This window comes from Schistocerca piceifrons, chromosome 1 (genome assembly GCF_021461385.2).
Source record: "Schistocerca piceifrons isolate TAMUIC-IGC-003096 chromosome 1, iqSchPice1.1, whole genome shotgun sequence".
Lineage (NCBI taxonomy): Eukaryota > Metazoa > Arthropoda > Insecta > Orthoptera > Acrididae > Schistocerca > Schistocerca piceifrons.
The window spans coordinates 5255161-5271849 of NC_060138.1; positions in this window are offsets into that span (position 1 = coordinate 5255161).

The window sequence follows — 16689 nt, forward strand, 5'->3', positions numbered from 1 at the left end:
CAATGCCGACTTCAGTACTGTCTATGATTTGTACCTTTCCTGTGACACTAGTTATAGATTCCGATCCTACACTCCAGGTTTACTGCATCCCTTGGACCTTCTTATTAACGATGAAACACAGAAATTGCATCGGAATTAAATACAAAAGCCAGAATGCAGACTTAAGGACAAGAAGACTGATTCCTCATACTGACTATGTTTTGAACCATTCCTGTGACACTAGTTATAGATTCCGATGCTTCACTCCCGGTTTACTGTATCCCTTGGACCTTCTTATTGACGATGAAACACAGATATTGCATTGGAATTAAATACAAACGGCACAATGCCGACTTAAGTACAAGAAGACTGACTCTTCTTACTGACTATGTTTTGAACCATTCCTGTGACACTAGTTATAGATTCCGATGCTTCACTTCAGGTTTACTGGATCCCACTGACCTTCGTATTGACCATGAAACACAGAAATTGTACCGGAATTAAATACAAATGGCACAATGCCAACTTAAGTAAATGAAGACTGACTCTTCTTACTGTCTATGTTTTGAACCATTCCATTGAGACTAGTTATAGATTCCGATGCTTCACTCCAGGTTCACTAAATCCCTTGGACCTTCTTATTGACAATGAAACACAGAAATTGCATCGGAATTCAATATAAAAGACACAATGCCGACTTAAGGACAAGAAGACTGACTCTTCTTACAGACTATGTTCTGAACCATTCCTGTGACACTAGTTATATATTCCGATGCTTCACTTCAGGTTTACTGTATCCCTTGGACCCTCTTATTGACGATGAAACACAGAAATTGCATCGGAATTAAATAGAAAAGGCACAATGCCGACTTAAGTTCAAGAACACTGACTCTTCTTACTGTCTATGTTTTGAACCATTCCTGCGACACTAGTTATTGATTCCGTTGCTTGACTTCAGTTTTACTGTATCCCTTGGACCTTCTTATTGACGATGAAACACAGAAATTGCATCGGAATTAAATAGAAAAGGCACAATGATGACTTAAGTACAAGAACACTGACTCTTCTTACTGTCTATGTTTTGAACCATTCCTGCGACACTAGTTATTGATTCCGTTGCTTGACTTCAGTTTTACTGTATCCCTTGGACCTTCTTATTGACGATGAAACACAGAAATTGCATCGGAATTAAATACAAAAGGCACAATGCCTACTTAAGTTTAAGAGACCGGCTCCTCTTACTGTCTATGTTTTAAATCCATTCCTGTGACACTAATTATAGATTCCGATGCTTCACTTCCTGTTTACTGTATCCCTTGGACCTTCTTATTGACGAAGAAACACAGAAATTGCATCGGAATTAAATACAAAAGGCACAATGCTGACTTAAGTACAAGAAGACTGACTCTTCTTACTGTCTATGTTTTGCACCAATCCTGTGACACTAGTTACAGATTCCGATGCTTCACTTCAGGTTTACTGTATCCCTTGGACCTCCTTATTGACGATGAAACTCAGAAATTGAATCGGAATTAAATACAAAAGCAACAATGCCGACTTAAGTACAAAAAGACTGACTCTTCTTACTGACTATGTTTTGAACCATTCCTTTGACACTAGTTATAGATTCCGATGCTTCACTTCAGGTTTACTGTATCCCTCTGACCTTCTTATTGACGATGAAACACAGAAATTGCATCGGAATTAAATAGAAAAGGCACAATGCCGACTTAAGTACAAGAACACTGACTCTTCTTACTGTCTATGATTTGAACCTTTCCTGCGACACTAGTTATAGAGTCCGATGCTTCACTTCAGGTTTACTGTATCGCTTGGACCTTCTTATTGACGATGAAACAAGGAAATTGCATCGGAAATAAATACAAAAGGCACAATGCCGACTTAAGTACAAAAACACTGGCTTTTCCTACTGTCTAGGTTTTGAACCATTCCTGTGACACTAGTTATACATTCCGATGCTTCACTACAGGTTTACTGTATCCCTTGTACCTTCTTACTGACGATGAAACACAGAAATTGCAACGGAATTAAATACAAAAGGCACAATGGGGACTTAAGTACTTGAAAACCGACTCTTCTTTTTGACAATGATTTGAACCAATCCTGTGACACTAGTTATAGATTCCGATGCTTCACTTCAGGTTTACTGTATCCCTTGGAGATTCTTATTGACGATGAAACACAGAAATTGCATCGGAATTAAATACAAAACGCACAAAGCCGACTTAAGTACAAGAAGACTGACTCTTCTTACTGTCTGTGTTGTGAACCATTCCTGTGACACTAGTTATAGATTCCGATGCTTCACTTCAGGTTTACTGTATCCCTCTGACCTTCGTATTGGCGAAGAAACCCAGAAATTGCACCGGAATTAAATACAAAAGGCACAATGCCAACTTCAGTACAAGAAGTCTGACTCTTCTTACTGCCTATGTTTTGAACCATTCCATTGACACTAGTTATAGATTCCGATGCTTCACTCCAGGTTTACTGTATCCCTTGGACCCTCTTATTGACGATGAAACACAGAAATTGCATCGGAATTAAATAAAAAAGGCACAATGCCGACTTAAGTACAAGAACACTGACTCTTCTTACTGTCTATGTTTTGAACCATTCCTGCGACACTAGTTATAGATTCCGTTGCTTGACTTCAGTTTTACTGTATCCCTTGGACCTTCTTATTGACGATGAAATGCAGAAATTGCATCGGAATTAAATACGAAAGGCACAATGCCTACTTAAGTTCAAGAGACTGACTCCTCTTACTGCTATGTTTTGAACCATTCCTTTGACACTAGTTATAGATTCCGATGCTTCACTTCAGGTTTACTGTATCCCTCTGACCTTCTTATTGACGATGAAACACAGAAATTGCATCGGAATTAAATAGAAAAGGCACAATGCCGACTTAAGTACAAGAACACTGACCCTTCTTACTGTCTATGATTTGAACCTTTCCTGCGACACTAGTTATAGAGTCCGATGCTTCACTTCAGGTTTACTGTATCGCTTGGACCTTCTTATTGACGATGAAACAAGGAAATTGCATCGGAAATAAATACAAAAGGCACAATGCCGACTTAAGTACAAGAAGACTGACTCTTCTTACTGTCTATGTTTGAACCATTCGTGAGACACTAGATATAGATTCCGATGCTTCACTTCAGGTATACTGTATCCCTTGGACACTCTTATTGACGATGAAACACAGAAATTGCATCGGAATTAAATAGAAAAGGCACAATGCCGACTTAAGTACAAGAACACTGACCCTTCTTACTGTCTATGATTTGAACCTTTCCTGCGACACTAGTTATAGAGTCCGATGCTTCACTTCAGGTTTACTGTATCCCTTGGACCTTCTTATTGACGATGAAACACAGAAATTGCATCGGAATTAAATACAAAATGCAATATGCCGACTTGAGTACAAGAAGACTGACTCTTCTTACATTCTATGCTTTGAACCATTCCTGTGACACTAGTTATAGGTTCCGGTGCTTCACTCCAGGTTTAATATATCCCTTGGACCTTCTTATTAACGATGAAACACAAAATTTGCGTCGGAATTAATTACAATAGGCACAATGCCGACTTAAAGAAAAGAAGACTGGTTCCTCTTACTGACTATGTTTTGAACCATTCCTGTGACACTAGTTATAGATTCCCATGCTTCACTTCAGGTTTACTGTATCCTTCTGACTTTCTTATTGACGATGAAACTCAGAAATTGCATCGGAATTAGATACAAAAGGCACAATGCCGACTTAAGTACAAGAAGTCTGACTCTTCTTACTGTCTATGTTGTGAACCATTACTGTGACACTAGTTATTGATTCCGAAGCTTCACACCAGGTTTACTGTATCCCTTGGACCTTCTTATTGACGATGAAACACAGAAATTGCATCGAAATTAAATAGAAAAGGCACAATGCCGGCTTAAGTACAAGAAGGCTGACTCTTCTTACTGTCTATGTTTTGAACCATTCCTGTGACACTAGTTATAGATTCCGATGCTTCACTACTGGTTTACTGTGTCAATTGGACCATCTTATTGACGATGAAACACAGAAATTGCATCGGAATTAAATACAAAAGGCACAATGAACACTTAAGTATAAGAGGAGTGACTCTTCCTACAGTCTATGATTTGAACAATTTCTGTGACACTAGTTGAAGAGTCCGATGCTTCACTCCAGGTTTTCTGTATCCCTCGGACCTTCTTATTGACGATGAATCGCAGAAATTACATCGGAATTAAATACAAAAGGCATAATGCCAGCTTAAGTTCAAGAAGACTGACTGTTCTTACTGTCTATATTTTGAACCATTCCAGTGACACTAGTTATAGATTCCGATGCTTCACTTCAGGTTTACTGTATCCCATGGACCTCCTTATTGACGATGAAACACAGAAATTGCATCGGAATTAAATACAGAAGGCACAATGCCGACTTAAGTACAAGAAGACTGACTCTTCTTACTGTCTATGTTTGAACCATTAGTGTGGCACTAGTTATAGATTCCGATGCTTCACTCCAGGTTTACTGTATCCCTTGGACCTTCTTATTGACGATGAAACGCATAAATTGCATCGGAATCAAATACAAAAGGCACAATGCCGATTTAAGGACAAGAAGACTGACTCTTCTCACTGACTATATTTTGAACCATTCCTGTGACACTAGTTACAGATTCCGATGCTTCACTTCAGGTTTACTGTACCCCTCTGACCTTCTTATTGACGATGAAACACAGAAATTGCATCGGAATTAAATACAAAAGGCACAATGCCGACTTAAGTACAAGAACACTGTCGCTTCCTACTCTCTATGATTTGAACCATTCCTTTGACACTAGTTATAGATTCCGATGCTTCACTTCAGGTTTACTGTATCCCTTGTACCTTCTTATTGACGATGAAACACAGAAATTGCATCGGAAATTAATACAAAAGGCACAATGCCGACTTAAGTACATGAAGACCGACTCTTCTGATTGACAATGATTTGTACCATTCATGTGACACTAGTTATAGATTCCGATGCTTCACTTCAGGTTTACTGTATCCCTTGGACCTTGTTATTGACGATGAAACACAGAAATTGCATCGGAATTAAATACAAAATGCAATATGCCGACTTGAGTACAAGAAGACTGACTCTTCTTACATTCTATGTTTTGAACCATTAATGTGACACTAGTTATAGGTTCTGGTGCTTCACTACAGGTTTAATATATCCCTTGGACCTTCTTATTAACGATGAAGCACAAAATTTGCGTCGGAATTAAATACAAAAGGCACAATGCCGACTTAAGGACAAGAAGACTGACTCCTCTTACTGACTATGTTATGAACCATTCCTGTGACACTAGTTACAGATTCCGATGCTTCACTTCAGGTTTACTGTATCCTTCTGACTTTCGTATTGACGATGAAACTCAGAAATTGCAACGGAATTAGATACAAAAGGCACAATGCCCACTTAAGTACAAGAAGTCTGACTCTTCTTACTGTCTATGTTTTGAACCATTACTGTGACACTAGTTATTGATTCCGATGCTTCACTTCAGGTTTACTGTATCCCTTGGACCTTCTTGTTGACGATGAAAAACAGAAATTGCATCGAAATTAAATAGAAAAGGCACAATGCCGACTTAAGTACAAGAAGGCTGACTCTTCTTACTGTCTATGTTTTGAACCATTCCTGTGACACTAGTTATAAATTCCGATGCTTCACTACAGGTTTACTGTGTCCCTTGGACCATCTTATTGACGATGAAACACAGAAATTGCATCGGAATTAAATAGAAAAGGCACAATGCCGACATAAGTACAAGAAGAGTGACTCTTCTTACTGATTATAGTTTGAACCATTCCTGTGACACTAGCTACAGAATCCGATGCTTTACTTCAGGTTTACTGTATCCCTCTGACTTTCTTATTGTTGATGAAACACAGAAATTGCATCGGAATTAAATACAAAAGCCACTATGCCGACTTAAGTACAAGAAGACTGACTCTTCTAACTCTCTATATTTTGAACCATTCCATTGACACTAGTTATAGATTCCGATGCTTCACTTCAGGCTTACTGTTTCCCTTGGACCTTCTAATTAACGATGAAACACAGAAATTGCATCGGAATTAAATACAAAAGGCACATTGCCGACTTAAGTATAAGAAGACTGACTCTTCCTACAGTCTATGATTTGAACCATTTCTGTGACACTATTTGAAGAGTCCGATGCTTCACTTCAGGTTTCTGTATCCCTTGGACCTCCTTATTGACGATGAAACACAGAAATTCCATCGGAATTAAATACAAAAAGCTCAATGCGCGACTTAAGTACAAGAAGACTGACACTTCTTACTCTCCATGTTTGAACCATTAGTGTGGCACTAGTTATAGATTCCGATGCTTCACTTCAGTTTTACTGTATCCCTTGTACCTTCTTATTGACGATGAAACACAGAAATTGCATCGGAAATTAATACAACAGGCACAATGCCGACTTAAGTACAATAACACTGTCGGTTCCTACTCTCTATGATTTGAACCATTGCTTTGACACTAGTTATAGATTCCGATGCTTCACTTCAGGTTTACTGTATCCCTTGTACCTTCTTATTGACGATGAAACACAGAAATTGCATCGGAAATTAATACAACAGGCACAATGCCGACTTAAGTACATGAAGACCGACCCTCCTGATAGACAATGATTTGTACCATTCATGTACCGCTAGTTATAGATTCCGATGCTTCACTTCAGGTTTACTGTATCCCTTGGACATTCTAATTGACGATGAAACACAGAAATTGCATCGGAATTAAATACAAGATGCAATATGCCGACTTGAGTACAAGAAGACTGACTCTTCTTACTTTCTATGTTTTGAACCATTCCTGTGACACTAGTTATAGGTTCCGGTGCTTCACTCCAGGTTTAATATATCCTTTGGACCTTCTTGTTGACGATGAAAAACAAAATTTGCGTCGGAATTAAATACAAAAGGCACAATGCCGACTTAAGTACATGAAGACCGACTCTTCTTACTGTCTATGTTTTGAACCATTCTCTGTGACACTAGTTATATATTCCGATGCTTCACTTCAGGATTACTGTATCCCTTCGGTCCTTCTTATTGACGATGAAACACAGAAATTGCATCGGAATTAAATACAAAAGGCACTATGCCGACTTAAGGACAAGAAGACTGACTCTTCTTACTGTCCATGCTTTGAACGAATCCTGTGAAACTAGTTACAGATTGCGATGCTTTACTTCAGGTTTACTGTATTCCTTGGACCTTCTTATTGACGATGAAACACAGAAATTGCATCGGAATTAAATACAAAAGGCACAATGCCGACTTCAGTACTGTCTATGATTTGTACCTTTCCTGTGACACTAGTTATAGATTCCGATCCTACACTCCAGGTTTACTGCATCCCTTGGACCTTCTTATTAACGATGAAACACAGAAATTGCATCGGAATTAAATACAAAAGCCAGAATGCAGACTTAAGGACAAGAAGACTGATTCCTCATACTGACTATGTTTTGAACCATTCCTGTGACACTAGTTATAGATTCCGATGCTTCACTCCCGGTTTACTGTATCCCTTGGACCTTCTTATTGACGATGAAACACAGATATTGCATTGGAATTAAATACAAACGGCACAATGCCGACTTAAGTACAAGAAGACTGACTCTTCTTACTGACTATGTTTTGAACCATTCCTGTGACACTAGTTATAGATTCCGATGCTTCACTTCAGGTTTACTGGATCCCACTGACCTTCGTATTGACCATGAAACACAGAAATTGTACCGGAATTAAATACAAATGGCACAATGCCAACTTAAGTAAATGAAGACTGACTCTTCTTACTGTCTATGTTTTGAACCATTCCATTGAGACTAGTTATAGATTCCGATGCTTCACTCCAGGTTCACTAAATCCCTTGGACCTTCTTATTGACAATGAAACACAGAAATTGCATCGGAATTCAATATAAAAGACACAATGCCGACTTAAGGACAAGAAGACTGACTCTTCTTACAGACTATGTTCTGAACCATTCCTGTGACACTAGTTATATATTCCGATGCTTCACTTCAGGTTTACTGTATCCCTTGGACCCTCTTATTGACGATGAAACACAGAAATTGCATCGGAATTAAATAGAAAAGGCACAATGCCGACTTAAGTTCAAGAACACTGACTCTTCTTACTGTCTATGTTTTGAACCATTCCTGCGACACTAGTTATTGATTCCGTTGCTTGACTTCAGTTTTACTGTATCCCTTGGACCTTCTTATTGACGATGAAACACAGAAATTGCATCGGAATTAAATAGAAAAGGCACAATGATGACTTAAGTACAAGAACACTGACTCTTCTTACTGTCTATGTTTTGAACCATTCCTGCGACACTAGTTATTGATTCCGTTGCTTGACTTCAGTTTTACTGTATCCCTTGGACCTTCTTATTGACGATGAAACACAGAAATTGCATCGGAATTAAATACAAAAGGCACAATGCCTACTTAAGTTTAAGAGACCGGCTCCTCTTACTGTCTATGTTTTAAATCCATTCCTGTGACACTAATTATAGATTCCGATGCTTCACTTCCTGTTTACTGTATCCCTTGGACCTTCTTATTGACGAAGAAACACAGAAATTGCATCGGAATTAAATACAAAAGGCACAATGCTGACTTAAGTACAAGAAGACTGACTCTTCTTACTGTCTATGTTTTGCACCAATCCTGTGACACTAGTTACAGATTCCGATGCTTCACTTCAGGTTTACTGTATCCCTTGGACCTCCTTATTGACGATGAAACTCAGAAATTGAATCGGAATTAAATACAAAAGCAACAATGCCGACTTAAGTACAAAAAGACTGACTCTTCTTACTGACTATGTTTTGAACCATTCCTTTGACACTAGTTATAGATTCCGATGCTTCACTTCAGGTTTACTGTATCCCTCTGACCTTCTTATTGACGATGAAACACAGAAATTGCATCGGAATTAAATAGAAAAGGCACAATGCCGACTTAAGTACAAGAACACTGACTCTTCTTACTGTCTATGATTTGAACCTTTCCTGCGACACTAGTTATAGAGTCCGATGCTTCACTTCAGGTTTACTGTATCGCTTGGACCTTCTTATTGACGATGAAACAAGGAAATTGCATCGGAAATAAATACAAAAGGCACAATGCCGACTTAAGTACAAAAACACTGGCTTTTCCTACTGTCTAGGTTTTGAACCATTCCTGTGACACTAGTTATACATTCCGATGCTTCACTACAGGTTTACTGTATCCCTTGTACCTTCTTACTGACGATGAAACACAGAAATTGCAACGGAATTAAATACAAAAGGCACAATGGGGACTTAAGTACTTGAAAACCGACTCTTCTTTTTGACAATGATTTGAACCAATCCTGTGACACTAGTTATAGATTCCGATGCTTCACTTCAGGTTTACTGTATCCCTTGGAGATTCTTATTGACGATGAAACACAGAAATTGCATCGGAATTAAATACAAAACGCACAAAGCCGACTTAAGTACAAGAAGACTGACTCTTCTTACTGTCTGTGTTGTGAACCATTCCTGTGACACTAGTTATAGATTCCGATGCTTCACTTCAGGTTTACTGTATCCCTCTGACCTTCGTATTGGCGAAGAAACCCAGAAATTGCACCGGAATTAAATACAAAAGGCACAATGCCAACTTCAGTACAAGAAGTCTGACTCTTCTTACTGCCTATGTTTTGAACCATTCCATTGACACTAGTTATAGATTCCGATGCTTCACTCCAGGTTTACTGTATCCCTTGGACCCTCTTATTGACGATGAAACACAGAAATTGCATCGGAATTAAATAAAAAAGGCACAATGCCGACTTAAGTACAAGAACACTGACTCTTCTTACTGTCTATGTTTTGAACCATTCCTGCGACACTAGTTATAGATTCCGTTGCTTGACTTCAGTTTTACTGTATCCCTTGGACCTTCTTATTGACGATGAAATGCAGAAATTGCATCGGAATTAAATACGAAAGGCACAATGCCTACTTAAGTTCAAGAGACTGACTCCTCTTACTGCTATGTTTTGAACCATTCCTTTGACACTAGTTATAGATTCCGATGCTTCACTTCAGGTTTACTGTATCCCTCTGACCTTCTTATTGACGATGAAACACAGAAATTGCATCGGAATTAAATAGAAAAGGCACAATGCCGACTTAAGTACAAGAACACTGACCCTTCTTACTGTCTATGATTTGAACCTTTCCTGCGACACTAGTTATAGAGTCCGATGCTTCACTTCAGGTTTACTGTATCGCTTGGACCTTCTTATTGACGATGAAACAAGGAAATTGCATCGGAAATAAATACAAAAGGCACAATGCCGACTTAAGTACAAGAAGACTGACTCTTCTTACTGTCTATGTTTGAACCATTCGTGAGACACTAGATATAGATTCCGATGCTTCACTTCAGGTATACTGTATCCCTTGGACACTCTTATTGACGATGAAACACAGAAATTGCATCGGAATTAAATAGAAAAGGCACAATGCCGACTTAAGTACAAGAACACTAACCCTTCTTACTGTCTATGATTTGAACCTTTCCTGCGACACTAGTTATAGAGTCCGATGCTTCACTTCAGGTTTACTGTATCCCTTGGACCTTCTTATTGACGATGAAACACAGAAATTGCATCGGAATTAAATACAAAAGGCACAATGCCTACTTAAGTTTAAGAGACTGGCTCCTCTTACTGTCTATGTTTTAAAACCATTCCTGTGACACTAATTATAGATTCCGATGCTTCACTTCCGGTTTACTGTATCCCTTGGACCTTCTTATTGACGAAGAAACACAGAAATTGCATCGGAATTAAATACAAAAGGCACAATGCTGACTTAAGTACAAGAAGACTGACTCTTCTTACTGTCTATGTTTTGCACCAATCCTGTGACACTAGTTACAGATTCCGATGCTTCACTTCAGGTTTACTGTATCCCTTGGACCTCCTTATTGACGATGAAACTCAGAAATTGAATCGGAATTAAATACAAAAGGAACAATGCCGACTTAAGTACAAAAAGACTGACTCTTCTTACTGACTATGATTTGAACCATTCCTTTGACACTAGTTATAGATTCCGATGCTTCACTTCAGGTTTACTGTATCCCTCTGACCTTCTTATTGACGATGAAACACAGAAATTGCATCGGAAATAAATAGAAAAGGCACAATGCCGACTTAAGTACGAGAACACTGACCCTTCTTACTGTCTATGATTTGAACCTTTCCTGCGACACTAGTTATAGAGTCCGATGCTTCACTTCAGGTTTACTGTATCGCTTGGACCTTCTTATTGATGATGAAACAAGGAAATTGCATCGGAAATAAATACAAAAGGCACAATGCCGACTTAAGTACAAAAACACTGGCTTTTCCTACTGTCTAGGTTTTGAACCATTCCTGTGACACTAGTTATACATTCCGATGCTTCACTACAGGTTTACTGTATCCCTTGTACCTTCTTATTGACGATGAAACACAGAAATTGCAACGGAATTAAATACAAAAGGCACAATGGGGACTTAAGTACTTGAAAACCGACTCTTCTTTTTGACAATGATTTGAACCAATCCTGTGACACTAGTTACAGATTCCGATGCTTCACTTCAGGTTTACTGTATCCCTTGGACATTCTTATTGACGATGAAACACAGAAATTGCATCGGAATTAAATACAAAACGCACAAAGCCGACTTAAGTACTAGAAGACTGACTCTTCTTACTGTCTGTGTTGTGAACCATTCCTGTGACACTAGTTATAGATTCCGATGCTTCACTTCAGGTTTACTGTATCCCTCTGACCTTCGTATTGACGATGAAACACAGAAATTGCACCGGAATTAAATACAAAAGGCACAATGCCAACTTAAGTAAAAGAAGTCTGACTCTTCTTACTGTCTATGTGTTGAACCATTCCATTGAGACTAGTTATAGATTCCGATGCTTCACTCCAGGTTTACTAAATCCCTTGGACCTTCCTATTGACGATGAAACACAGAAATTGAATCGGAATTAAATACAAAAGGCACAATGCCGACTTAAGGACAAGAAGACTGACTCTTCTTACTGACTATGTTTTGAACCATTCCTGTGACACTACTCATAGATTCCGATGCTTCACTTCAGGTTTACTGTATCCCTCCGACCTTCGTATTGGCGAAGAAACCCAGAAATTGCACCGGAATTAGATACAAAAGGCACAATGCCAACTTCAGTACAAGAAGACTGACTCTTCTTACTGCCTATGTTTTGAACCATTCCATTGACACTAGTTATAGATTCCGATGCTTCACTCCAGGTTTACTGTATCCCTTGGACCCTCTTATTGACGATGAAACACAGAAATTGCATCGGAATTAAATAGGAAAGGCACAATGCCGACTTAAGTACAAGAACACTGACTCTTCTTACTGTCTATGTTTTGAACCATTCCTGCGACACTAGTTATAGATTCCGTTGCTTGACTTCAGTTTTACTGTATCCCTTGGACCTTCTTATTGACGATGAAATGCAGAAATTGCATCGGAATTAAATACGAAAGGCACAATGCCTACTTAAGTTCAAGAGACTGACTCCTCTTACTGTCTATGTTTTGAACCATTCCTGTGACACTAATTATAGATTCCGATGCTTCACTTCCGGTTTACTGTATCTCTTGGACCTTCTTATTGACGAAGAAACACAGAAATTGCATCGGAATTAAATACAAAAGGCACAATGCTGACTTAAGTACAAGAAGACTGACTCTTCTTACCGTCTATTATTTGCACCAATCCTGTGACTCTAGTTATAGATTCCGATGCTTCACTTCAGGTTTACTGTATCCCTTGGACCTCGTTATTGACGATGAAACTCAGAAATTGCATCGGAAGTAATTTGAAAAGGCACAATGACGACTTAAGTACAAGAACACTAACTCTTCTTACTGTCTATGTTTTGAACCATTCCTGCGACACTAGTTATAGAGTCCGATGCTTCACTTCAGGTTGACTGTATCCCTTAGACCTTCTTATTGACGATGAATCACAGAAATTGCATCGGAATTAAATACAAAAGGCACAATGCCGACTTAAGTACAAGAAGACTGACTCTTCTTCCTGTCTATATATTGAAACATTCCAGTGACACTAGTTATAGATTCCGATGCTTCACTTCAGGTTTACTGTATCCCTTGGACCTTCTTATTGACGATGAAACACAGAAATTGCATCGGAATTAAATACAAAAGGCACAATGCCGACTCAAGGACAAGAAGCCTGACTCTTCTTACTGACTATGTTTTGAACCATTCCTGTGACACTAGTTATAGATTCCGATGCTTCACTTCAGGTTTATTGTATCCCTTGGACCTTCTTATTGACGATGAAACACAGAAATGGCATCGGAATTAAATACAAAAGGCACAATGCCGGCTTAAGTACAAGAAGACTGACTTTTCTTACTGTCTATGTTTGAACCATTCGTGAGACACTAGATATAGATTCCGATGCTTCACTTCAGGTATACTGTATCCCTTGGACACTCTTATTGACGATGAAACACAGAAATTGCATCGGAATTAAATAGAAAAGGCACAATGCCGACTTAAGTACAAGAACACTGACTCCTCTTACTGTCTATGTTTTGAACCATTCCTGTGACACTAATTATAGATTCCGATGCTTCACTTCCGGTTTACTGTATCACTTGGACCTTCTTATTGACGAAGAAACACAGAAATTGCATCGGAATTAAATACAAAAGCACAATGCTGACTTAAGTACAAGAAGACTGACTCTTCTTACTGTCTATGTTTTGCACCAATCCTGTGACACTAGTTATAGATTCCGATACTTCACTTCAGGTTTACTGTATCCCACTGACCTTCTTATTGACGATGAAACACAGATATTGCATCGGAATTAAATACAAATGGCACTATGCCGACTTAAGTACAAGAAGACTGACTCTACTTACCGACTATGTTTTGAACCATTCCTGTGACACTAGTTATAGTTTCCGATGCTTCACTTTCATGTTTACTGTATCCCTCTGACCTTCTTATTGACGATGAAACAAAGAAATTGAATCGGAATTAAATAGAAAAGGCACAATGCCGACTTAAGTACAAGAACACTGACTCTTCTTACTATCTATGTTTTGAACCATTCCTGCGACACTAGTTATAGAGTCCGATGCTTCACTTTAGGTTTACTGTATCCCTTGGACCTTCTTATTGACGATGAATCACAGAAATTGCATCGGAATTAAATACAAAAGGCACAATGCCGACATAAGTACAAGAAGACTGACTCTTCTTACTGTCTATACTTTGAAACATTCCAGTGACACTAGTTATAGATTCCGATGCTTCACTTCAGGTTTACTGTATCCCTTGGACCTTCGTATTGACGATGAAACACAGAGATTGCATCGAAATTAAATACAAAAGGCACAATGCCGACTTAAGTACAAGAAGACTGACTCTTATTACTGTCTATGTTTTGAACCATTACTGTGACACTACTTATTGATTCCTATTCTTCACTCCAGGTTTACTGTATCCCTTGGACCTTCTTATTGACGATGAAACACAGAAATTGCATCGGAATTAAATACAAAAGGCACAATGCCGACTCAAGGACAAAGGAGACTGACTCTTCTTACTGACTATGTTTTGAACCATTCCTGTGACACTAGTTATAGATTCCGATGCTTCACTTCAGGTTTACTGTATCCCTCTGACCTTCTTATTGACGATGAAACACAGAAATGGCATCGGAATTAAATACAAAAGGCACAATGCCGACTTAAGTTCAAGAAGACTGTCTCGTCTTACTGTCTATGTTTGAACCATTCGTGAGACACTAGATATAGATTCCGATGCTTCACTTCAGGTTTACTGTATCCCTCTGACCTTCTTACTGACGGTGAAACACAGAAATTGCATCGGAATTGAATACGAAAGGATGAATGCCGACTTAAGTACAAGAAGACTGACTCTTCTCACTGACTATGTTTTGAACTATTCCTGTGACACTAGTTATAGATTCCGATGCTTCACTTCAGGTTTACTGTATACCTCTGACCTTCTCATTGACGATGAAACACAGAAATTGCATCGCAATTAAATAGAAAAGGCACAATGCCAACTTAAGTACAAGAACACTGACTCTTCCCACTGTCTAGGATTTGAACCATTCCTGTGACACTAGTTATACATTCCGATGCTTCACTTCAGGTTTACTGTATCCCTTGTACCTTCTTATTGACGATGAAACACAGAAATTGCAACGGAATTAAATACAAAAGGCACAATGGCGACTTAAGTACATGAAAACCGACTCTTCTTATTGACAGTGATTTGAACCATTCCTGTGACACTAGTTATAGATTCCGATGCTTCACTTCGGGTTTACTGTATCCCTTGGACATTCTTATTGACCATTAAACACAGAAATTGCATCGGAATTAAATACAAAACGCACAAAGCCGACTTAATTACAAGAAGACTGACTCTTCTTACTGTCTGTGTTGTGAACCATTCCTGTGACACTAGTTATAGATTCCGATGCTTCACTTCAGGTTTACTGTATCCCTCTGACCTTCTTATTGACGATGAAACTCAGATATTGCATCGGAATTAAATACAAATGCACAATGAAGACATAAGTACAAGAAGACTGACTCTTCTTACTGTCTATGTTTTGAACCATTCTTTTGACACTATTTATAGATTCCGATGCTTCACTCCAGGTTTACTGTATCCCTTGGACCTTGTCATTGACGATGAAACACAGAAATTGCATCGGAATTAAATACAAAAATCAAAATGCCGACTTAAGTACACGAAGACTGACTCTTCTTACTGTCTGTGTTGTGAACCATTCCTGTGACACTAGTTATAGATTCCGATGCTTCCCTTCAGGTTTACTGTTTCCCTCTGACCTTCGTATTGACGATGAAACACAGAAATTGCACCGGTATTAAATACAAAAGGCACAATGCCAACTTAAGTAAAAGAAGACTGACTCTTCTTACTGTCTATGTTTTGAACCATTCCATTGAGACTAGTTATAGATTCCGATGCTTCACTCCAGGTTTACTAAATCCCTTGGACCTTCTTATTGACGATGAAACACAGAAATTGAATCGGAATTAAATACAAAAGACACAATGCCGACTTAAGGTCCAGAAGACTGACTCTTCTTACCGACTATGTTCTGAACCATTCCTGTGACACTAGTTATGTATTCCGATGCTTCACTTTAGGTTAGTGTATCCCTTGGACCTTCTTATTGTCGTTGAAACACAGAAATTGCATCGGAATTTAAATACAAAAGGCACAATGCCGACTTAAGTACGAGAACACTGACCCTTCTTACTGTCTATGTTTTGAACCATTCCTGCGACACTAGTTATAGGTTTCGTTGCTTGACTTCAGTTTTACTGTATCCCTTGGACCTTCTTATTGACGATGAAACACAGAAATTGCATCGGAATTAAATACAAGAGGCACAATGCCTACTTAAGTTCAAGAGACTGACTCCTCTTACTGTCTATGTTTTGAACCA